The 25,454-nt window shown below is 49.8% G+C and overlaps 5 non-coding genes across 5 annotated transcripts; all 5 read left to right on the plus strand.

The window, feature by feature from the left end:
• The first annotated feature begins 1,571 nt into the window (after window positions 1-1,571).
• trnaf-gaa (transfer RNA phenylalanine (anticodon GAA)) lies at window positions 1,572-1,644 on the plus strand. The gene has a single exon. It is a non-coding gene; the product is annotated as a tRNA-Phe (tRNA).
• Window positions 1,645-3,665: 2,021 nt separating this feature from the next.
• Window positions 3,666-3,738, plus strand: trnaf-gaa (transfer RNA phenylalanine (anticodon GAA)). The gene has a single exon. It is a non-coding gene; the product is annotated as a tRNA-Phe (tRNA).
• A 2,008-nt stretch (window positions 3,739-5,746) lies between these two features.
• trnaf-gaa (transfer RNA phenylalanine (anticodon GAA)) lies at window positions 5,747-5,819 on the plus strand. Its single transcript has one exon. It is a non-coding gene; the product is annotated as a tRNA-Phe (tRNA).
• A 1,988-nt stretch (window positions 5,820-7,807) lies between these two features.
• trnaf-gaa (transfer RNA phenylalanine (anticodon GAA)) lies at window positions 7,808-7,880 on the plus strand. The gene has a single exon. It is a non-coding gene; the product is annotated as a tRNA-Phe (tRNA).
• Window positions 7,881-8,668: 788 nt separating this feature from the next.
• trnaf-gaa (transfer RNA phenylalanine (anticodon GAA)) lies at window positions 8,669-8,741 on the plus strand. Its single transcript has one exon. It is a non-coding gene; the product is annotated as a tRNA-Phe (tRNA).
• The last annotated feature ends 16,713 nt before the right edge of the window (window positions 8,742-25,454 follow it).

The following is a 25,454-nucleotide window of genomic DNA, read 5'->3' on the forward strand; positions in this document are numbered from 1 at the left end:
ACCCAAAACGTCACCCATTCCTTCTCTCCAGAGATGCTGCCTGACCCGCTAAGGTGGAGATAGATATCCATTTGAAAGACTATCGAATTAAGGGTGACGGGGAACTGGCACAGAAAACTATAGACAAAAGGTGCAGGAGGAGGCCATTCGGCCCTTCGAGCCAGCACCGCCATTCAATGTGATCATGGCTGATGATTCTCAATCAGTACCCCGTTCCTGCCTTCTCCCCATACCCCCTGACTCCGCTATCCTTAAGAGCTCTATCCAGCTCTCTCTTGAAAGCTTCCAGAGAATTGGCCTCCACTGCCTTCTGAGGCAGGGAATTCCACAGATTCACAACTCTCTGGGTGAAAAAGTTTTCCCTCATCTCCATTCTAAATGGCCGACCCCTTATTCTTAAACTGCGGCCCCTGGTTCTGGACTCCCCCAACATTGGGAACACGTTTCAAGTCCCAAGAGGACTTGAGGCCAACGTAAATCAGCTGGTGGCATGGTGGTGCAGCGGTAGAGTTGCTGTCTTACAGCGCCAGAGACCCTGTTTCAATCCTGACCACGGGTGCTTTCTGTACGGAGTTTATACGTTCTCCCCGTGACCGCGTGGGTTTTCTCCGGGTGCTCTGGTTTCCTTCAGAGATTTGTAGGTTAATTGGCTTTGGTGAAAATTTTAAATTGTCTCTAGTGTGCAGGATAAAGGCGGTCACGGTGGCGCAGCGGTAGGGTTGCTGCCTTACAGCGAATGCAGCGCCGGAGACTCAGGTTCGATCCTGACTACGGGCGCCGTCTGTACGGAGTTTGTACGTTCTCCCCGTGACCTGCGTGGGTTTTCTCCGAGATCTTCGATTTCCTCCCACACTCCAAAGACGTGCAGGTATGTAGGTTAATTGGCTGGGCAAATGTTAAAAAAAAAATTGTCCGTAGTGTGTGTAGGATAGTGTTAGTGTGCGGGGATCGCTGGGCGGCACGGACCCGGTGGGCCGAAGGGCCTGTTTCCGCACTGTATCTCTAAATCTAAATCCAAAGATAGTGCTAGTGTAGGGGATCGCTGGTCTGCATGGACTCGGTGGGCCGAAGGGCCTGTTTCCTTGCTCTATCTCTAAAGTCTAAAAACAACTATAATCATATTGATGGTGGGACAGGCTTGTGGGGCCGAGTGGTCTACTCCTGCCTCTATTTCCTTGTGTTCTTATGAAGATCAATCTTCAAAACCTTCCAAAGAAGGACCCCGTACATAAAAAACGTACACTTATCCATACCCTCCAGAGATGCTGCCTGACCCCATCAGTTACTCCAGCAATCTGTGTTCTTCTAAAAGCACTTGATAGATTTGCCAAACAGGATTTTCCTTTCATAAAACCATGTCTACTCAACCAAGTTTTCTAAATGCCTTATTATGTCTTAATGGCCGGAGTCCAGCATTTGGCAGATGTCAGGCTAATTCCTCTGTGTTCGATCTGTGGTCTGTCTGCACCACTTCACCAGAGGCCTGGGATACAGACAATCAGGACTGGAGTGATCTTGTTTGAACCCTGTCATTTCTCTGGTGGAGAATAATAATGGACTTCATACAGCCGGCCGAAATAGCTCAGTTGGGAGAGCGTTAGACTGAAGATCTAAAGGTCCCTGGTTCAATCCCGGGTTTCGGCAGTGGTGGGGGAATCATGTATTTTACAACAACATGTATTTTAAAAGACATTTGGACCGGAACATGGAGGGGAGACTAGACCAAGTGGACCCAGTTGGACCCAAACCTCTCCTGCATTGGTACAGCCCCCTCACCCCCTCCCCCTCCCATCCCCTCCCCCAACCCACTCCCTCCTTCCCTCCGCCCTCTCCCTCCACCACTCCCCATTCCCCTCCCCCGCACACTCCATTGCCCTCAACCCCACTTATTCTCCCTCCTCCCCCTCCCTCCCTCCCTGGGAGATAGATTAAAAATGTAACACCGATTTCAATGAAACTTCTTCCATTACGGTGAGTAAGGTGGGCCTAACATTGTCGTGCTATCATGTACCGTTTTGGCCGTAGTTCAGGAACAAACAAACGAGAGTTTTAGTATATAGATGGGCCAAACGTGAACAGGTGGGACTAGTGGATGGCATGGGCAAGTTGGGCCGAAGGGCCTGTATGACTCTATAACTCTATGACCATGCTAACTGTCATTTGATCATTGATTCTTCTCTACGTTTACCACATCGATTATCTTCTGTAGAGAGGACAAGTACTAAGTATTTGTTCAATGCCTCAGCCGAACCTACACCGTTCAGCCAAAACATTATGACCACTGACAGGCGAAGTGAATAACATTGATTATCTTGTTACAATGGCATCTGTCAAGGGGTGGGATATATTAGGCAGCAAGTGAACAGGCAGTTCTTGAAGTTGATGTGTTGGATGCAGGAGAAATGGGCAGGAGTAAAGACTTGAGCGACTTTGACAAGGGCCAAATTGTTATGGCCAGACGACTGGGTCAGAGCATCTCTGAAACGGCAAGGCTTGTGGGGTGCTCCCGGTCAGCAGTGGTGAGTACCGACCGACAGTGGTCCGAGGAGGGACATACCACAAACCGGCGACAGACAGGGTGTTGGGCGCCCAAGGCTCATCGATGCGCGTGAGCAACGAAGGCTATCCCATCTGGTCCGAACTGACAGAAGGTCGACTGTGGCACAAGTCACAGAAAATGTTAATGGTGGTCACGGGAGGAATGTGTCACAATACACAGTGCATCGTACCATGCTGCGTATGGGGCTGCACACGGAGGACCAACAGCACATTAGGCAGGTGGTCATAATGTTTTGGCTGATCGGTGTGTATCTTGCATTTTAATTTCTCCCTCATTGCATCTTTTCGCCCCATAGTTATTTTTCCACTCTCTTCGTTATTACATAATTTCCGAAAATATAATTCTCTTATCATTCACTGTCAAAATTATCTTCACTCTCTTTACCTTTGCAGAAGAATGAATGAATGAGATTTTATTGTCACATTTGACAAGTCACAGTGATATTCTTTGATTTGGATACCCAAGGTATGCAAGGAGTTGCCACATAAAGGGCGGCAACAGTTCGTAAGTTATAGGAGCAGATTTAGGCCATTCGGCCCATCAGGTCTACTCCACCATTCAATCATATCCTTCCTTCAACCCCACTCTTCTGCCTTCTCCTCTAAGCTCTGACACCTTTACTAGTCAAGAATCTGCCAATCTCCTCCTTAAAAATACCCATTGACTTACCCAAGGCCTCCACAGCCTTCTGTGGCAATGAATTCCACAGATTCACCACACTCTGACCAAACAAATTCCACACAAACTCCTTTCTAATGCTACGTCCTTTTATTCTGAGGCTGTGGCCTCTGGTCCTAGACTCTCCCACTGGTGTAAACATCCTCTCCACATCCACTCTATCCAAGCCTTTCACCTTTCGGTAAGGTCCCCCCTCATCCTTCTAAAAACCATGTTTACTCAGCCAGGTTTTCTAAATGCCTTATCATGTCTTAATGGCCGGAGTCCAGCATTTTGCGGATGTCAGGCTAATTCCTCTGTGTTCGATCTGCTGTCTGTCTGCACCACTTCACCAGAGGCCTGGGATACAGACAATCAGGACTGGAGTGGTCTTGTTTGAACCCTGTCATTTCTCCGGTGAAGAATAATAATGGACGTCATGCAGCTGGCCAAAATAGCTCAGTTGGGAGAGCGTTAGACTGAAGATCTAAAGGTCCCTGGTTCAATCCCGGGTTTCGGCAGTGGTGGGGAATCATGTATTTTACAATAACATGTATTTTAAAAGACATTTGGACCGGAACATTGATAGGATACTAGACCAAGTGGACCCATTGGGCCCAAACCTCTCCAGTATTGGTGCAGCACCCTCTCCTCCCCTCCCCCCTACCCCCTCTCTCCCCCTCCCACTCCCCCTTCCCCTCCTCCCCCTCTCCCCTCCCCCTTCCCCCCCTCCCTCCTCTCCCCTCCCCCTCCCACTCCCCTCCCTTCCCCCCTCCCCCCAACCCCCACTCCCCCCTCCCCCTCCCTCTGCCCTCTCCCCCTCTCCCTCCACCTCCCCCTTCCCCTCCCCATTCCCCACCCCCAATCCATCGCCCTCAACCCCACTTATTCTCCCTCCTCTCCCTCCCTCCACTCCCTCCTTCCCCTTTCCCTCCCTCGGAGATAGATTTAAACTTTAAAATGTGAATAACTTAAAAAAAATAACACCAATTTCAATGAAACTTCTTCCATTAGCACCAAAGGGACGACGGTGAGTAAGGTGGGCCTAAAATTGTCGCGCTATCGTGCACCGCTTTGGCTGTAGTTCAGGAACAAACAAACAAACAAACGAGAGTTTTAGTATATAGATGGGCCAAATGCGAACAGGTGGGACTAGTGTAGATGGGGCATGTTGGATGGCATGGGCAAGTTGGGCTGAAGGGCCTGTATGACTCTATAACTCTATGACCACGCTAACTGTTATTTGATCATTGATTCTTCTCTACGTTCACCACATCGATTGTCTTCTGTAGAGAGGACAAGTACTAAGTATTTGTTCAATGCCTCAGTCGAACCTGTATCTTGCATTTTAATTTCTCCTCATTACAACTTTTCGCCCTATAGTTATTTTTTCACTCTCTTCATTTATACATAATTTTCGACAATATAATTCCTTTAACCTTTGATTAATTTGTCGCTCATTCACTGTCAAAATCATCTTCACACTCTTTACCTAGAAACATTCAAAATAGATGCAGGAGGAGGCCATTTGGCCCTTCGAGCCAGCACCGCCATTCATTGTGATCATGGCTGATCATCCACAATCAGTAACCCGTGCCTGCCTTCTCCCCACATCCCTTGATTCCACTAGCCCCTAGAGCTTTATCTAACTCTCTTTTAAATTCATCCATTGAATTGGCCTCCACTGCCCTCTTTGGCAGAGAATTCCACAAATTCACAACTTTCTGGGTGAATTTTTTTTTTCTCATCTCAGTTTTAAATGGCCTCCCGTATATTCTTAGACTGTGGCTCCTGGTTCTGGACTCCCCCACCTTAGCAGAAGAATGAATGAATGAGATTTTGTTGTCTCATGTGACAAGCCACAGTGATATTCTTTGATTTGGATACCCCTGGTATGCAAGGAGTTGCCACATAAAGGGCAGCAACAGTTCATAAGTTATAGGAGCAGATTTAGGCCATTCGGCCCATCAGGTCTACTCCACCATTCAATCATATCCTTCCTTCAACCCCACTCTTCTGCCTTCTCCTCTAAGCTCTGACACCTTTACTAGTCAAGAATCTGCCAATCTGCTCCTTACCCCCCATTGACTTACCCAAGGTCTCCACAGCCTTCTGTGGCAATGAATTCCACAGATTCACCACACTCTGACTAAACAAATTCCACACAAACTCCTTTCTAATGCTACGTCCTTTTATTCTGAGGCTGTGGCCTCTGGTCCTAGACTCTCCCACTGGTGGAAACATCCTCTCCACATCCACTCTATCCAAGCCTTTCACCTTTCGGTAAGGTCCCCCCTCATCCTTCTAAAAACCATGTTTACTCAGCCAGGTTTTCTAAATGCCTTATTATGTCTTAATGGCCAGAGTCCAGCATTTTGCGGATGTCAGGCTAATTCCTCTGTGTTCGATCTGCTGTCTCTCTGCACCACTTCACCAGAGGCCTGGGATACAGACAATCAGGACTGGAATGGTCTTGTTTGAACCCTGTCATTTCTCTGGTGGAGAATAATAATGGACGTCATACAGCTGGCCGAAATAGCTCAGTTGGGAGAGCGTTAGACTGAAGATCTAAAGGTCCCTGGTTCAATCCCGGGTTTCGGCAGTGGTGGGGGAATCATGTATTTTACAATAACATGTATTTTAAAAGACATTTGGACCGGAACATGGAGAGGATACTAGACCAAGTGGACCCATTGAGCCCAAACCTCTCCAGTATTGGTGCAGCACCCTCTCCTCCCCTCCCCCCTACCCCCTCTCTCCCCCTCCCACTCCCCCTTCCCCTCCTCCCCCCTCTCCCATCCCCCTTCCCCCTCCCTCCTCTCCCCTCCCCCTCCCACTCCCCTCCCTTCCCCCCCCAACCCCCACTCCCCCCTCCCCCTCCCTCTGCCCTCTCCCCCTCTCCCTCCACCTCCCCCTTCTCCTCCCCATTCCCCACCCCCAATCCATTGCCCTCAACCCCACTTATTCTCCCTCCTCTCCCTCCCTCCACTCCCTCCTTCCCCTTTCCCTCCCTCGGAGATAGATTTAAATTTTAAAATGTGAATAACTTAAAAAAAATAACACCAATTTCAATGAAACTTCTTCCATTAGCACCAAAGGGACGACGGTGAGTAAGGTGGGCCTAAAATTGCCGCTTTGGCTGTAGTTCAGGAACAAACAAACAAACAAATGAGAGTTTTAGTATATAGATGGGCCAAATGCGAACAGGTGGGACTAGTGTAGATGGGGCATGTTGGATGGCATGGGCAAGTTGGGCCGAAGGGCCTGTATGACTCTATAACTCTATGACCATGCTAACTGTTATTTGATCATTGATTCTTCTCTACGTTCACCACATCGATTGTCTTCTGTAGAGAGGACAAGTACTAAGTATTTGTTCAATGCCTCAGTCGAACCTGTATCTTGCATTTTAATTTCTCCTCATTACAACTTTTCGCCCTATAGTTATTTTTTCACTCTCTTCATTTATACATAATTTTCGACAATATAATTCCTTTAACCTTTGATTAATTTGTCGCTCATTCACTGTCAAAATCATCTTCACTCTCTTTACCTAGAAACATTCAAAATAGATGCAGGAGGAGGCCATTTGGCCCTTCGAGCCAGCACCGCCATTCATTGTGATCATGGCTGATCATCCACAATCAGTAACCCGTGCCTGCCTTCTCCCCACATCCCTTGATTCCACTAGCCCCTAGAGCTTTATCTAACTCTCTTTTAAATTCATCCATTGAATTGGCCTCCACTGCCCTCTTTGGCAGAGAATTCCACAAATTCACAACTTTCTGGGTGAATTTTTTTTTTCTCATCTCAGTTTTAAATGGCCTCCCGTATATTCTTAGACTGTGGCTCCTGGTTCTGGACTCCCCCACCTTAGCAGAAGAATGAATGAATGAGATTTTATTGTCTCATGTGACAAGCCACAGTGATATTCTTTGATTTGGATACCCCTGGTATGCAAGGAGTTGCCACATAAAGGGCAGCAACAGTTCATAAGTTATAGGAGCAGATTTAGGCCATTCGGCCCAACAGATCTACTCCACCATTCAATCATATCCTTCCTTCAACCCCACTCTTCTGCCTTCTCCTCTAAGCTCTGACACCTTTACTAGTCAAGAATCTGCCAATCTGCTCCTTACCCCCCATTGACTTACCCAAGGTCTCCACAGCCTTCTGTGGCAATGAATTCCACAGATTCACCACACTCTGACTAAACAAATTCCACACAAACTCCTTTCTAATGCTACGTCCTTTTATTCTGAGACTGTGGCCTCTGGTCCTAGACTCTCCCACTGGTGGAAACATCCTCTCCACACCCACTCTATCCAAGCCTTTCACCATTCGGTAAGGTCCCCCCTCATCCTTCTAAAAACCATGTTTACTCAGCCAGGTTTTCTAAATGCCTTATCATGTCTTAATGGCCAGAGTCCAGCATTTTGCGGATGTCAGGCTAATTCCTCTGTGTTCGATCTGCTGTCTGTCTGCACCACTTCACCAGAGGCCTGGGATACAGACAATCAGGACTGGAGTGGTCTTGTTTGAACCCTGTCATTTCTCTGGTGAAGAATAATAATGGACTTCATACAGCCGGCCGAAATAGCTCAGTTGGGAGAGCGTTAGACTGAAGATCTAAAGGTCCCTGGTTCAATCCCGGGTTTCGGCAGTGGTGGGGGAATCATGTATTTTACAACAACATGTATTTTAAAAGACATTTGGACCGGAACATGGAGAGGATACTAGACCAAGTGGACCCATTGGGCCCAAACCTCTCCTGCATTGGTGCAGCATCCTCTCCTCTCCCTCACCCCTCCTCCTCCCCCTCCCTCCCCTCCCCTCCTCGCCCCCCCCTCCCCCTCCCCTCCCCCACCACAACCCACTCCCTCCTCCCTCTGCCCTCTCCCCCTCTCCCTCCACCTCCCCCACCCCTCCACCCCCCCCCCTCCGTCCCTAGGAGATAGATTTAAACTTTAAAATGTGAATAACTTAAAAAATATAACACCAATTTCAATGAAACTTCTTCCATTAGCACCAAAGGGACGACGATGAGTAAGGTGGGCCTAAAATTGTCGCACTACCGTGTACCGTTTTGGCGGTATTTCAGGAACAAACAAACAAACAAACAAACAAACAAGAGTTTTAGTATATAGATGGGCCAAACGCGAACCGGTGGGATTAGTGTAGATGGGGCATGTTGGATGGCATGGGCAAGTTGGGCTGAAGGGCCTGTCTGACTATAACTCTATGACCACGCTAACTGTCATTTGATCATTTATTCTTCTCTACGTTCACCACATCGATTGTCTTCTGTAGAGAGGACAAGTACTAAGTATTTGTTCAATGCCTCAGCCGAACCTATATCTTACATTTTAATTTCTCCTGATTACATCTTGTCACCCCTTAGTTATTTTTTCACTCCCTTCATTAGTACTGATAATGGATTTCATAAAGCCGGCCGAAATAGCTCAGTTGGGAGAGCGTTAGACTGAAGATCTGAAGGTCCCTGGTTCAATCCCGGGTTTCGGCAGTGGTGGGGAATCATGTATTTTACAACAACATGTATTTTAAAAGACATTTGGACCGGAACATTGATACAAAAGGTTAGCGGGATATTGGGCAAACGTGGACAGGTGGGATTAGCGCAGACCAGTGCTGTCAAAACACAACATTTGTTTACTCATTGTTAATGGGATCATTCTCTTTTGTTGGTTATTTATTGCTGTTTCTTATGCAATTGGGAATTTTGAAATCCGTACAGTAAAACTCCAGTAATCTGATATCCTCAGTCATGATGGGGCCATTAGACGAGCAGGAATTCCAGTCTATTAGATGTCACCCCCATCAGTTTTTGGGTTTCAGTCTTAGTTTATTTATTGTCACGTGTGCCGAGGTACAGTGAAAAACTTTTGTTGCGTGCTAACCAGTCAGCGGAAAGACAGTACATGATTACAATCGAGCCGTCCACAGTGTAGATACATGATAAAGGGAATAATGTGAATAACGTTTAATGCAAGATACGGCAAGTAAAGTCCGATCAAAGATACTCTGAGGGTCACCAATGACATAGATAGTAGTTCAGGACTGCTCTCTAGATGTGGTAGGATGGTTCAGTTCCCTGATAACAGCTGGGAAGATAGACACAATACTGCTGGAGTGACCAATGACCTCCCGCTCACACTAGTTCCAATTGCTATTGAGGGCGTGCAGCGTAGGTTTACTAGGTTAATTCCCGGAATGGCGGGACTGATTTGGACGAGGGAATTGAATGCAACATCTCCAAGTTTGCGGATGACACGAAGCTGGGGGGCAGTGTTAGCTGTGAGGAGGATGCTAGGAGGCTGCAACGTGACTTGGATGGGTTAGGTGAGTGGGCAAATGCATGTCAGATGCAGTATAATGTGGATAAATGTGGCAAGAACAGGAAAGCAGACTATTATCTGAATGGTGGCCGATTAGGAGAAGGGGAGATGCAACGAGACCTGGGTGTCGTGGTACACCAGTCATTGAAAGTAGGCATGCAGGTGCAGCAGGCAGTGAAGAAAGCGAATGGTATGTTGGCATTCATAGCAAGGGGATTTGAGTATAGGAGCAGGAAGGTTCTGCTGCAGTTGTACAGGGCATTGGTGAGACCACACCTGGAGTATTGTGTACAGTTTTGGTCTCCTAATCTGAGGAAAGACATTCTTGCCATAGAGGGAGTACAGAGAAGGTTCACCAGATTGATTCCTGGGATGGCAGGACTTTCATATGAAGAAAGACTGGATAGACTCGGCTTGTACTCGCTGGAATTTAGAAGATTGAGGGGGGATCTTATAGAAACTTACAAAATTCTTAAGGGGTTGGACAGGCTAGATGCAGGAAGATTGTTCCCGATGTTGGGGAAGTCCAGAACAAGGGGTCACAGTTTAAGGATAAGGGGGAAGTCTTTTAGGACCGAGATGAGAAAGTTTTTATTTCACACAGAGAGTGGTGAATCTGTGGAATTCTCTGCCACAGAAGGTAGTTGAGGCCAGTTCATTGGCTATATTTAAGAGGGAGTTAGATGTGGCCCTTGTGGCTAAAGGGATCAGAGGGTATGGAGAGAAGGCAGGTACAGGTTACTGAGTTGGATGATCAGCCATGATCATATTGAATGGCGGTGCAGGCTCGAAGGGCCGAATGGCCTACTCCTGCAACTATTTTCTATGTTTTCTATGTTTCTATGACTGCCATATGTTGAAAGACTGGTGCGACTAGGCTTGTATACACTGGAATTCAGAAGGATGAGAGGAGATCTTATCGAAACGTATAAGATTATTAAGAGGTTGGACACGTTAGAGGCAGGAAACATGTTCCCAATGTTGGGGGAGTCCAGAACAAGGGGCCACAGTTTAAGAATAAGGGGTAGGCCAATTAGAACTGAGATGAGGAAGAACTTTTTCAGTCAGAGAGTGGTGAAGGTGTGGAATTCTCTGCCTCAGAAGGCAGTGGAGGCCAATTCTCTGAATGCATTCAAGAGAGAGCTAGATAGAGCTCCTAAGGATAGCGGAGTCAGGGGGTATGGGGAGAAGGCAGGAACGGGGTACTGATTGAGAGTGATCAGCCATGATCACATTGAATGGCGGTGCTGGCTCGAAGGGCCGAATGGCCTCCTCCTGCACCTATTGTCTATTGTCTACACACTACGCACCAGGGACAATTGACAGAAGCCAATTCACCTACAAACCTGCACATCTTTGGAGTGTGGGAGGAAACCAGTGCACTCATAGAAAACCCAAGCAGTCACAGGTAGAACGTGCAATCTCCACACAGACAGCTCCCGTAGTCAGGATCGAACCCGGTTCTCTGGCGCTGTAAGGCTGTAACTCCACTGTGCCACCCTTCCGGTATGTTTTTTAGTTTTGGCTCGAGCTGCCCACATCCCACAGTGAGAGTAACATTCCACCTGCTCCCTGATAAGTCGTGCAGTGTCTGAAGCTGAGATTCCAGCTCATCAACTCTCAGCTGAAGTCATAGAAACATAGAAAATAGGCACAGAAGGAGGCCATTCAGCCCTGCGAGCCAGCACCGCCATTCATTGTGGTCATGGCTGATCATCCACAATCAGTAACCTGTGCCTGCCTTCTCCCCATATCCCTTGATACCACCAGCCCCCAGAGCTCTATCTAACTCTCTCTTAAATCCATCCAATGATTTGACCTCCACTGCCCTCTGTGGCAGAGAAGTCCACAAATTCACAACTCTCTGGGTGATAAAGTTCCTTCTCACCTCAGTTTTAAATGTCCTCCCCTTTATTCTAAGACTGTGGCCCCTGGTTCTGGACTCGCCCAACATTGGGAACATTTTCCTGCATCTAGCTTGTTCAGTCCTTCTATAATTTTATACGTCTCTATAAGATCCCCTCTCATCCTTCTAAACTCCAGTGAATACAAGCCCAGTCTTTTCAATCTTTCCTCGTATGTCAGTCCCGCCACCCCAGGGATCAATCTCGTGAACCTACGCTGCACTGCCTCAATTACAAGGATGTCCTTCCTCAAATTAGGAGACCAAAACTGTACACAATACTCCAGACTGGAGGGATTGCAGGGTGCAAGCAGTTGCTAAGCACATCATGGGCATAAGATCACTCACTACACAACGCTGGGGCTGGGGGCTGGCAAAGAGAGGGTATGATTGAGTCAGCAAAAAGCATTTGCAACTGCATAAATAAGCAGGGGATTGCTGAGAATACAAGAGCGAAATCACTGACAGAACAAAATAGAGAGATCATAGGATGAGTACTAAGCCCCGGAGATCTTTGTGCCATAGAGTTGTACAATTACATAGAAACATAGAAAACAGGTGCAGGAGGAGGCCATTTGGCCCTTCAAGCCAGCACCGCCATTCATTGTGATCATGGCTGATCATCCACAATCAGTAACCCGTGCCTGCCTTCTCCCCATATCCCTTGATTCCACTAGCCCCTAGAGCTCTATCTAACTCTCTTTTAAATTCATCCGGTGAATTGTCCTCCACTGCCCTCCGTGGCCGAGAATTCCACAAATTCACAACTCTCTGGGTGAAAAAGTTTTGTCTCACCTTAGTTTTCAATGGCACCGGCTCTCCCGCTGCAGACAGAGGTCACATGCCATGGACCGGGAACCTACCTGGAGCCCCGTCTCGCCCGCCCAGAGTGGAGGGAGAGGGACGGAGGGCCGGAGAGCAGAGTGGCTGCTGGAGGGAGGGAGGGAGGGAGTGGGCCGATGGGCGGGGGAGTGGGCCACTGGGTGGGGGAGTGGGCCGCTGGGCGGGGGGTGGGGGAGTGGGCCGCTGGGGGGGGGGGTGGGCCGCTGGGGGGGGGGGGAGTGGGCCGCTGGGGGGGGAGTGGGCCGCTGGGGGGGGGGGGAGTGGGCCGCTGGGGGGGGGAGTGGGCCGCTGGGGGGGGGAGTGGGCCGCTGGGGGGTGGAGTGGGCCGCTGGGGGGGGGAGTGGGCCGCTGGGGGGGAGTGGGGAGTGGGCCGCTGGGTGGGGGAGTGGGCCGCTGGGGGGGGGAGTGGGCCGCTGGGTGGGGGAGTGGGCCGCTGGGGGGGGGAGTGGGCCACTGGGCGGGGGAGTGGGCCGCTGGGCTGGGGAGTGGGCCGCTGGGCGGGGGAGTGGGGAGTGGGCCGCTGGGGGGGGGAGTGGGCCGCTGGGTGGGGGAGTGGGCCGCTGGGGGGGGGAGTGGGCCACTGGGCAGGGGAGTGGGGAGTGGGGAGTGGGGAGTGGGGAGTGGGGAGTGGGGAGTGGGGAGTGGGGAGTGGGGAGTGGGGAGTGGGCCGCTGTGTGGGGGAGTGGGCTGCTGGGTGGTGAGTGGGCCGCTGGGGGGGGGAGTGGGGAGTGGGGAGTGGGGAGTGGGCCGCTGTGTGGGGAGTGGGCCGCTGTGTGGGGAGTGGGCCGCTGTGTGGGGAGTGGGCCGTTGGGCTGGGGAGTGGGCCGTTGGACGGGGAGTGGGCCGCTGGGCGGGGAGTGGGCCGTTGGGCTGGGGAGTGGGCCGCTGGGCGGGGGATTGGGGAGTGGGCCGCTGGGTGGGGGAGTGGGGAGTGGGCCGCTGGGCGGGGGAGTGGGGAGTGGGGAGTGGGCCGCTGGGCGGGGGAGTGGGGAGTGGGCCGCTGGGCGGGGGAGTGGGGAGTGGGCCGCTGGGTGGGGGAGTGGGGAGTTGGGAGTGGGCCGCTGGGCGGGGGAGTGGGGAGTGGGCCGCTGGGCGGGGGAGTGGGGAGTTGGGAGTGGGCCGCTGGGCGGGGGAGTGGGGAGTGGGCCGCTGGGCGGGGGAGTGGGGAGTGGGGAGTGGGCCGCTGGGTGGGGGAGTGGGCCGCTGGGCGGGGGAGTGGGGAGTGGGCCGCTGGGCGTGGGAGTGGGGAGTGGGCCGCTGGGCGTGGGAGTGGGCCGCTGGGCGGGGGAGTGGGCCGCTGGGCGGGGGAGTGGGGAGTGGGCCGCTGGGCGGGGGAGTGGGCCGCTGGGGGGGGGGGGAGTGGGGAGTGGGCCGCTGGGCGGGGGAGTGGGCCGCTGGGGGGAGGGAGTGGGCCGCTGGAGCCCCTGCAGCAGCCTGGGGCTCAGCTGCATCGGGCGCCGCTCTGAGGCTGAGCGCGTGGACCGGACGCGGCCTACAGCGGTGGAGCAGCGGCAGACGACACCACGGCGACGCCTGGCCAGGCCCACCCTGCAACGTCACCATGGCAACGGGCCTTCATAGTCAGGTCAAGATCCCTGCACTTACAACAAGTGGGACTTGGAAATGGGGCCAAACTGTGTACTGTCTCAGTGTACTGTCTCAGTGTACTGTCTCTGTGTACTGTCTCAGTGTCTCAGTGTACTGTCTCTGTGTACTGTCTCAGTGTACTGTCTCAGTGTACTGTCTCAGTGTACTGTCTCTGTGTACTGTCTCAGTGTACTGTCTCTGTGTACTGTCTCAGTGTCTCAGTGTACTGTCTCAGTGTCTCAGTGTACTGTCTCAGTGTACTGTCTCAGTGTACTGTGTCAGTGTACTGTCTCAGTGTACTGTCTCTGTGTACTGTCTCAGTGTACTGTCTCAGTGTACTGTCTCAGTATACTGTGTCAGTGTACTGTCTCAGTGTACTGTCTCAGTATACTGTGTCAGTGTACTGTCTCAGTGTACTGTCTCAGTATACTGTGTCAGTGTACTGTCTCAGTGTACTGTCTCAGTGTACTGTGTCAGTGTACTGTCTCAGTGTACTGTCTCTGTGTACTGTCTCTGTGTACTGTCTCTGTGTACTGTCTCAGTGTACTGTCTCTGTGTACTGTCTCAGTGTACTGTCTCAGTGTACTGTCTCAGTGTACTGTCTCAGTGTACTGTCTCAGTGTACTGTCTCAGTGTACTGTCTCTGTGTACTGTCTCAGTGTACTGTCTCTGTGTACTGTCTCAGTATACTGTCTCAGTATACTGTCTCAGTGTACTACTGCTACACACTTGTACTGTATCTGAGATTAGGCGTGCCAACTTCCTCACTCCCAAATAAGGGACAAGGTGACATCACCGCCCGCGCCCCATGTGACCTCACCAAGGCAGCGGCCACGTGCTACCGCTCCACCAATGGCGGCCGCCTGGGCCGGGAGGGGGGTTGCTACGCAACCTCCGTTCGGCGAACACACTCGGCCCCGCTCCCCAAACACACTCTGTTAGCCTACACAGTCTGGGCCGATAGCGCCCCCCGGGCCTACAGTGTCCGGGCCTACAGTGTCTGGGCTTACAGTGCCCCCCGGGCCTACAGTGTCCGGGCCTACACTGTCTGGGCTTAGAGTGCCCCCTGGGCCTAATACAGATCAAGGGCGGTCCCGTACGGGACAAACCAATCTAGCCCAATATACGGGATGTCCCAGCTAATCCGGGACAGTTGGCAACTGTTGAGATGCTTATCTGAGATGTATCTAAGTGATTAAGTGCAGCGATACTTGTACTGAACTGTACACAAAAATGAATTTCACTGTACCTCGCTAAATGTGACAAAGTCCCAACTTTTAAAAATCATTTATTTAAAAATATTTTTTCAATATTTCCTTCCTAAGTGATAATGGCGAATGAGATGCAAGGCACTGCCGGTGCTGGTTCAAACAAAAAAAGACACAGAGTGCTGGAGTAACTCAGCGGGTCAGGCAGCATCTCTGGAGAACATGGATAGGTGACGTTTCGGGTTGGGTCCCTTCAGATGGGACACATGTTTGGACAAGGCCTGTGCGGCACGGTGGGGCAGTGGTAGTATTACCGCCTGACAGCGTCAGAGACCCAGGTTCGATCCTACCCTCGGGTGCTGTCTGTGTGGAGTTTGCATGCTCCCCTTGTGACCACGTGGGTTTCCTCCGGGTGCTCCGGTTTCCTCCCACATTCCAAAGACGTGCATGCTTGTAGGTTAATTGGCTTCCGTAAACTGCCGCTAGTGTGTTGGATAGAACTAGTGAAACCTGTTTCCACGCTGTATCTCCAAACTAAACTATTATGGGCGGCACGGTGGCGCAGCAGTAGAGTTGCTGCCTTGTGGTGCTTGCGGTGCCAGAGACCCGGGTTCGATCCTGACTACGGGCGCTGTCTGTACAGAGTTTGTACGTTCTCCCCGTGACCTGCGTGGGTTTTCTCCGAGATCTTCGGTTTCCTCCCACACTCCAAAGATGTACAGGTTTGTAGGTTAATTGGCTTGGGTTTGTATACTTGTCATAAGTGTAAATTGTCCCTAGTGTGTGTTGTCTTGCGTTAGTGTGCGGGGATCGCTGGTCGGCGCGGACTCGGTGGGCCGAAGGGCCTGTTTCCACCCTGTATCTCCAAACTAAACTAAACAAATAGATTAAACAAGTGCATCGGAAGGAACTGCAGACGCTGGTTGACACTGACCATAGACACAAAGGGCTGGAGTAACTCAGTGGAACAGGCAGCATCTGTGGAGAGAAGGAATGGATGACGTTCTGGGTCTCGACACAAAATGCCACCCGTTCCTTCCTCTCCAGAGATGATGCCTGCCCCGCTGAGTTACTCCAGCACTTTGAAACTATTAGAACCTCTGGTTTGAAGGTAGACACAAAATGCTGGAGTAACTCAGCAGGTCAGGCAGCATCTCGGGAGAGATGGAATGGGTGACGTTTCGGGTCGAGACCCTTCTACAGACTGATCTGAACCTCTGGTTTGCCAGCTAACACTTCAGATTTAGTGTTTCATGGCCCTAGTTTCCCATCTCTGGTTACCTAGACCGGACCGCAGTGCAGTGTAAACACATCTGATGCTTGCCCCTGGTGACAGGGGCTTATTTCCTTGTCATGTTTACAGTGGTGATAACTTCCTTTGTTGCTGCTGCAGATGAAAGTGGGACTGCCTGCCCTTTGTGCTCTCCTGTCCCGAGGGACACTCCACAATCGGCTCCTGTGTTGGAACTGCAGACGTGTCTTTCCATTGCTTCAGAGGGTGAGGTTGAGAGGAGACGTGCCAATTAGGAGCTCGAGCTCATGCTGGCCCTGTGCTTGCAGGTCTGACAGTGGTCCCTGGATATTTACCAAAGGAATGCACACACCAGCGATCGTGTTCAACAGCATGAAGCCACCTCCAGCCCCTCTATTACCCAACGACATTGTGGATTCACACAGAGACCGACCGAAAGAGATCAAACAGAGGAAAGTACGCAGGGATATGAAGTTCACAAGTTCATAACTTTAGTTTGTCGGCACCGGGCCTGTACTCGCTGGAGTTTAGAAGGATGAGCGGGGGACATCATTTGAAACGTATTGAATGGTAAAAGGCCTGGATAGAGCGGATGTTGATGAGGATGTTTCCACTAGTGGGAGAGTCCAGGAACAGAGGTTCACCTAGGTTCACGAGATTGATCCCTGGGATGGTGGGACTGTCATATGAGGAAAGATTGAAAAGACTAGGCTTGTATTCACTGGAGTTTAGAAGGATGAGAGGGGATCTTGTAGAAACATATCAAAAGTATAAAAGGACCGGACAAGCTAGATGCAGGAAAAATGTTCCCAATGTTGGGCGAGTCCAGAACCAAGGGGCCACAGTCTTAGAGGCCATTTAAAACTGTGGTGAGAAGGAACTCTTTCACCCAGAGAGTTGTGAATTTGTGGAATTCTCTGCCACAGAGGGCGGTGGAGGCCAAATCACTGGATGGATTTAAGAGAGAGTTAGATAGAGCTCTGGGGGTAGTTGAATCAAGGGATATGGGGAGAAGTTGGGCACAGGTTACTGATTGTGGATGATCAGCCATGATCACAATGAATGGCGGTGCTGGCTCGAAGGGCCGAATGGCCTCCTCCTGCACCTATTTTCTATGTTTTTATTAGCAAATGTATGGGACCCTTATTGACTGCCTCCATTGAAAACCTTTCTCACTCTCCACAAACATCATAATCCTTTCAACCCTCAGAGTGTTATCGACCATACAGAACGGAAACAGGCCCTTTGGCCCAACTTATCCACAATGACCAGGATGCCCCATCTACACTAATTCCACCTCCCACATTTGACTCCTCTCCCTCTAAATCTTTCCTATCCATTTACCTGTAGACACAAAATGCTGGAGAGAAGGTTAATTGGCTTGGTAAAATGTAAAAATTGTCCCTAGTGTGTGCAGGGTGGTGTTAATGTGTGGGGATCGCTGGTCGGCATGGGCCCGATGGGCCGGAAGGGCCTGTTTCCGCATTGTATCTCTAAACTAAATAAAACTAAAGAAGAGCGGACTTTAGCCGGTATCACTCTGCATATTTCAGAAATGACCGCAGTTATATTTGATCGTTATAATTTGGACCCCCACGGAGTACCATCTCTCAGCAAAGTCTCCTTCCTGGTCCTTTCTACAGTTGGTTCCCACATGCCTCCTTACAGCTGATCAGTCCCCAGTCTCTCCACCTTCCTCTCCTACTCCAAGGAGATGTTGATAACCTTGGAAACAGGTAGACACCACAACTTTCAGAGCTCACACTCAAAGCTGTGGGGAGAATTTAGAAGGATGAGAGGGGATCTTATCGAAACGTATAAGATTATTAAGGGGTTGGACAGGTTGGAAACATGTTCCCAATGTTGGGCGAGTCCAGAACAAGGGGCCACAGTTTAAGAATAAGGGGTCGGCCATTTAGAACAGAGATGAGGAAAACCTTTTTCAGTCAGAGAGTTGTGAATCTGTGGAATTCTCTGCCTCGGAAGGCAGTGGAGGCCACTTCTCTGAATGCATTCAAGAGAGAGCTAGATAGAGCTCTTAAGGATAGCAGAATCAGGGGGTATGGGGAGAAGGCAGGAACGGGGTACTGATTGAGAATGATCAGCCATGATCACATTGAATGGCGGTGCTGGCTCGAAGGGCCGAATGGCCTCCTCCTGCACCTATTGTCTATTGTCTATTGAGTGGTATCCATCCCAATACATTTAGTCAAGAGTGTTTAATTGCCATAGGTACCAAAAATGAAATTCTGACTTACAGCGGCACGGTGGCACAGCGGTAGAGTTGCCGCCTCACCGCGCCCGAAACCCGGGTTCCATCCCGACTACGGGCGCCGTCTGTACGGAGTTTGTACGTTCTCCCCGTGACCTGCGTGGGTTTTCTGCGAGATCGTCGGTTTCCTCCCACACTCCAAAGACATGCAGGTTTGTAGGTAAATTGGCTTGGTGTAAGTGTAAATTGTCTCTAGTGTGTATAGGGTAGGATAGCGGAGTCAGGGGGTATGGGGAGAAGGCAGGAACGGGATACTGATAGAGAATGATCAGCCATGATCACATTGAATGGCGGTGCTAGCTCGAAGGGCCGAATGGCCTCCTCCTGCACCTATTGTCTATTGTCCAGTTGGTGTTTGTAGTGCTCATGAGGCTGATGCGTGTTGGGAAAAGGCTGTTACTGAGCTTAGAGGCCAGGGTTTTCATTCTCCAATGTCGAGGAGGAAGTGTTGTTGCCAATTCGTACCGATTGTGGTTTGTTGATGAGGAAGTCGAGGATCCAGTGGTACAGAGATGCCCGGTCGGGGCTTCACGGGCCCGGGTCATCGGGTGTTTCGGGTCTCACAACATCAGACACCCTCGCCCAGGCCACCCAGCGGGGTAGTTAAACTAAACTGGACTAAACTAAACTGGACTAAACTAAACTGGACCAGATTGGACTACACTGGACTGGACTAAACTAAACTAGACTAGACTAGACTAGACTAGACTAGACTAGACTAGACTAGACTAGACTAGACGAGACTAAACTAAACTAAACTAAACTGGACTAAACTAGACTGGACTAAACTAGACTGGACTAAACTAAACTGGACTAGACTAGACTAGACTAGACGAGACTAAACTAAACTAAACTGGACTAAACTAGACTAGGCTAAACTAAACTAAACTGGACTAAACTAAACTGGACTAAACTATACTGGACTGAACTAAACTAAACTAAACTAGATTGGGCTAGACTAGACTAAACTAGACGAGACTAAACTAGACTGGACTAGACTAGACTAAACTAGACTAGACTAAACTAGACTGGACTAGACTAGACTAGACTAAACTAAACTAGATTAAACTAAAGTAAAGTAAAGTAAATTAAGAGTGATAAGTATAATTATGGCATTATAATTATATAATTATAATGGGGTATCTCAAAGGTGAAATTGGGAAAAATATTTCCTGCATTAGGTAGTGAAAATCTGCGATATTTTCCTGGAAGATTGTGGTAGTTGGGATGATAGAGGACAGAGACGGATTGATTGGAGTTGTGTTTGGGTAGAGAGGGCAGTGAAAGCAGATGGGTGAATGGCAAAGACGATCGTGGTCGATGGTGGGGCAACTTCAATGGGCTAAATGGCCTCCGCTGATGTTCTTCACACCTGATGTTCTTGAAGGGCTGGTTGAACATAGAACATAGAAAACAGTACAGCACAGGCCCTTCGGCCCACAATGTTTGTGCCAAACACGATGCCAACTTAAAGTGATCTCCTCTGCCCGCACATGATCCAAATCCCTCCTTTCCTTCCACTTCCATGTGCCTATCCAAAAGCCTCAGATGCAACAGGGCATCCTCCTCATGTTCAACATGATGTCAGCATTAAGGGCGGCACGGTGGCGCAGCGGTAGAGTTGCCACCTCATGGCGCCAGAGACCCAGGTTCGATCCTGACCACAGGTGCTGTCTGTACGGAGTTTGCACGTTTTCCCCGTAACCACATGGGTTTTCTCCAGGAGCTCTGGTTTCCTCTCACACTCCAAAGACCTACAGGTTAATAGATAATTGGCTTTGGCTTGGATAGTGTTTAGGATAGTGCTAGTGTGCGGGGATTGCTGGTCAGCGCAGACTCGGTGGGCCGAAGGGCCAGTTTCCGCGTTGTATCTCTAAAATCAGAAAGTCTAAAGTTCTCCATCTCCTCTCCTGTACTGAACTGTGACTTTGCCTTCTACATTATTCCAATGATGTCCCCTTAAGTTAAAGTAACTGCACTTCTGAGAAAATGTTGTCAACATGTAATGGCTGAGACAACTAGACCAAGTGGGCCCGTTGGGCCCAAACCTCTCCTGCATTGGTGCAGCACCCTCTCCTCCCCTCCCCCTCCTCTCTGCCCCCCTCTCCTCCCCTCCCCCCTCCCCCCCCCCCCACTCCATCCCCCTCAACCCCCCTTATCCTCCCTCCCCCCCTTGGAGATAGATTTAAACTTTAAAATGTGAATAACTTTTAAAATATAACACCGATTTCAATGAAACTTCTTCCATTAGCACCAAAGGGATGATGGTGAGTAAGGTGGGCCTAAAATTGTCGTGCTGTCGTGTACCGTTTTGGCTGTAGTTCAGGAACAAACAAACAAACAAATGAGAGTTTTAGTAAATAGATAGGTGCAGGAGTAGGCCATTTGGCCCTTCGAGCCAGTACCATAAATATTATCAATGATATACTGTGGCCCAACCACATTAAAAAGACAGCAAGTAAGGCACACCAATACCTCTACTTCTGCAATAATAGATCGGGTAGATGCACAGAGTCTCTTGCCCAGAGTCGGGGAATCGAGAACCACAGGACATGGGCTTAAGGTGAAGGGGGAAAGATTTTATAGGAATCTGAGGGGTAACTCTTTCACACAAAGGGTGGTGGGTGTAAGGAACGAGCTGCCAGAGGAGGTAGTTGAGGCAGGGTAGTTGGGGAGGTAGTTAAGAAACAGTTAGACAGGTATATGGATAGGACAGGTTTAGAGGGATATGAACTAAACAAGGGCAGGTGGGACTAGTGTAGCTGGGACATGTTGGCTGGTGTGGGCAAATTGGGCCGAAGGGCCTGTTTCCACACTGTATCACTCTATGATTCTATGACTCTGTATACTGAGTAGGAAGGAACTGCAGATGCTGGTTTAGACATTCCCACCATCACATGGATTGGACGGGTTTAGTTTAGTTTAGTTTAGAGATACAGCGCGGAAACAGGCTCTTCGGCCCACCGGGTCCGCGCCGACCAGTGATCCCCGCACATTAACACTAACCTACACCCACTAGGGACAATCTTTTTACATTTACAAACCCAATTAACCTACAAACCTGCACGTCTTTGGAGTGTGGGAGGAAACCGAAGATCTCGGAGAAAACCCACGCAGGTCACGGTGAGAACGTACAAACTCCGTACAGACAGCACCCGTAGTCGGGATGGAACCCGGGTCTCCGGCGCTGCATTCGCTGTAAGGCAGCAACTCTACCGCTGCACCACCGTGATTAACCTGTGGGTTTAGAGGGATATGGACCAAATGTAGGTAAGTATGGCCGGTGTAGATGCGACATGTTGGTCGGTGTGGGTAAGTTCGGCTGTTTCCACACTGTATGACTCTGACTCTATTCAGAAACAAAGAGGCAATATCACAAAGGGGTCGACTTTACTCGAGTAGTTAATGGGAAGATGGGAATATTAAATTATTGGTGTGACACCTGAAGCTGTACCTTACAAGCAACTTCACTTGTGCTGGGAAATAATAATTCATGTGCTCAGAATACTAATAATATGTACAATGGAGAGTCTTGTATTAAACATGTCACTAACAGAGGGCCAGTGATAAATATTGAGTGACTACTCCAGTTGAAATCTCTATTTAAAACGCCACATTCTGTCATTTCTTATGAATCAACCTTGTAATTATTTTGGAGCAGGGAGACTGTAAGGATTTAACTCACGATGTCCTTTCCAATGTTTGCCCACAGCTAAAGTGCAGTGTAGCAGTACCAGTGATTAATCCTCTGCCTTCAGCATTGAGCAGCAGCTCCTTTTCATTGCGAAAGCAATCAGTGAGATGGAAAGTTTGCTGCTGCTGCCAAACGGTTAAAGCAGCGGTTTTGGGCAAAGAGTCGACGGGGCTCGTGTGGGACCCACTCATCTCCGAATGGATTCCCACTCCCTGCTCCTCCCCTCAGCAATGCCGAACGGGAAGCTCTCAGTCAATCCAACAGTCAGGAGTGTGCAGGAAGGAACTGCAGATGCTGCTTTACACCGACGATAGCCACAAAGTGCTGGAGTAACTCAGCGGGTCAGGCAGCATCTCTGGAGAAAAGGAATAGGTGATGTTTCGGGTCGAGACCCTTCTTCAGGCTGAGAGTCAGGGCAAAGGGAGACGAGAGATTGCGGAGATGTGGACCAAATACTGGCAGATGGGGCAGGTTGGCCGGTGTGGGCAAGTTGGGCCGAAGGGCCTGTTTCCATGCAGTATCACTCTATGACGATGACTCTGATACCAAAAGATATAGAATAAACTAGACCAAGTGGACCTGTTGGGCCCAAACCTGCAGCACCCTCTCCTACCATCCCCCCTTCCACTCCCCTTCACCCCTCCCCCAATACGCCCCACTCCCCCCTCCCCTCTCTCCCTCCCTCCCCCCTCCCCCCCCCCATACGATCCCATCATTGATCAAAGCATCAATAACCCTCTTGAGTTTTCGTTTCGGGATATTGCGTTGAAACAAGGCCTTGCGGCCCACTGTGTCCATGCCGACCATCGGTCACCCAATAACACTCGTTCCACGTTGTCCCAATTTTACAGAAGCCTCCAAACATGTTTTTTTGGGGTGTGGGCGGAAACCGGAGCACCCGGAGAAAACCCACGCGGTCACAGGGAGAACGTACAAACATCGTGCGGACAGCGCCCGTAGTCAGGATGGAACCCGGGTCTCCGGCGCTGTGGGCATAATGTTTTGGCTCATCGGTGTATAACAAGTTGCCAGAGGAGGTATTTGAGGCAGGTACAACACCAACAAAACATTTGGATGGATACATGGATAGGAAAGGTTTAGAAGGATTTGGATCGATGTTGGCAAATAGGAGCACAGGGTGTCTAAGTTTTTTTTTAACCAAAAGTAATTTTAATCAACTATTTACAAATATACAGTATAAAATACAAACAAACCCACCACCAAAATACAAAATAAAACAAATGTTCTTAAATATTCAGTCACTATTTCCCCATCTTTATTAAGGATGCATTCCACCCCCCGCGGTGCCCAGCGGTCCCGGAAACCCCCCAGGGTGCCCGTGGACAGCGTGCGGTCCCTCTCCAACACCACCCGGGCGCGGACGGACGTAACCCCGGAAAAGGGGCAGGCAGCCGGCTCGGGCAGAGCCCTCTTCTGCCTGGCGCCGTGACTCGCAGATGGCCAACTTGGCCAGGCCCAGGAGCAACTCAACCAGGACATCTTAACCCCCCCCCCCCTAAAATGCAGAATATATCTCATCTATCAATTCACAGATTTTTGTTATTTTTCTTTGTAAATGTTTCTGCAAGTTTCTGCCGACTAAAATGGCGCCGTGACACACTACGGTCTTTAGGGTCGAGTGGTCTAGCTTGCTCCTCTACTATCTTTGGGCCGAAGGGCCTGTTTCCATGCTGTATCAAGAAACATAAAAACAGATTGTAATAGCTTCCAGATAGTCACAAAAAAGTTGGAGTAACTCAGCGGGTCAGGGAGCATCGCTGGAGAAAATAAATAGGTGACGTTTCAGATGGAAATCCTTCTTCAGACTGAGAGTCAGGTGAAAGGAAAACGGAGATATAGAAGGTGCAAAGGACAAATGAATGAATGAAATGTACAACGCAATGATGATTTAAGGGCCTGTCCCAGTTACGCAATTTTTAAGGCGACTGCCGGCGACTGTCAAAGTCGTAGCAGATCGCCAAAATTTTCTTTGCCCTACGACAATGACCACGACAATGACCACGACAATGACCACGACAATGACCACGACAATGACCACGACAATGACCACGACAATGACCGCAACAATGACCGCGACAATGACCGCGACAATGACCAAGACAATGACCACGACAATGACCACGACAATGACCACGACAATGCCGAGTCAGGTCGATACAAGTGACTTTTTGTGTGAAACTAGCACCTGGCTGAGAGATTATACCGTCCTCGGAAACATCACGAAATCCCCACGCTTACCTGTCCGTCAAACTGTCGCCTCCAATCTACCCGTCAAATGTCCTGACGGTAAATGAATTGGTTAAACAAAACTATCTTCTGGTATCTTCAAATGCCTTTTCTTAATTTAATATTATGTGCTTCTAAATGCATCTGCGACAACCTAGCAAACCTGGGGACAGCGTGCGACAGACAGCGCCCGCAATAAGCTACGATACCTGGCCACAAGCCAGCTGGCGCACAGACATTTCTAGCGGGTAGATTGTACCGCGACTCGCCGAGATCCGCTACGATTCATTGAAGACTCCTCACGGTCACGCCCGCGACACCCCGGCAAACGTTCAGCGACAGCCTAGTCACCGGCAGTCGCCTTAAAGTCGCCTAAGTGGGACAGGGCCTTAAGGCAACGTCACCTATTCCTTTTCTCCAGAGAAGCTGCCTGACCCGCTGAGTTACTCCAGCATTGAGTATCCAACCTGTTCAATGTTCCTTCCGAAGACACCCACTCCATACCCAGAAGTGCATTCAACGTGAATGCATCTTTCACTAAGCAAGGTGACCAGAACTGTCCGCAACGCTTTAAATGTGACCCTCACTGGGGTCTTTTCAGTTGTAGTAAGACATTATTATTTTTAGTAGGAAATAAACTGTAGATGCTGGTTAAAATCGAAGGTAGACACAAAATGCTGGAGTAACTCAGCGGGTTAGGCAACATCTCGGGAGAGAAGGAATGGGTGACGTCACCTATTCCTTCTCTCCTGAGATGCTGCCTGACCCGCTGATTTACTCCAGCATTTTGTGTCTACCATTATTATTTTTAGTTCAGTTTAGTTTAGAGATACAGCGCGGAAACAGGCCCTTCTGCCTGCCGAGTCTGCACCGAC

This window comes from Rhinoraja longicauda, chromosome 38 (assembly GCF_053455715.1).
Source record: "Rhinoraja longicauda isolate Sanriku21f chromosome 38, sRhiLon1.1, whole genome shotgun sequence".
NCBI lineage: Eukaryota > Metazoa > Chordata > Chondrichthyes > Rajiformes > Arhynchobatidae > Rhinoraja > Rhinoraja longicauda.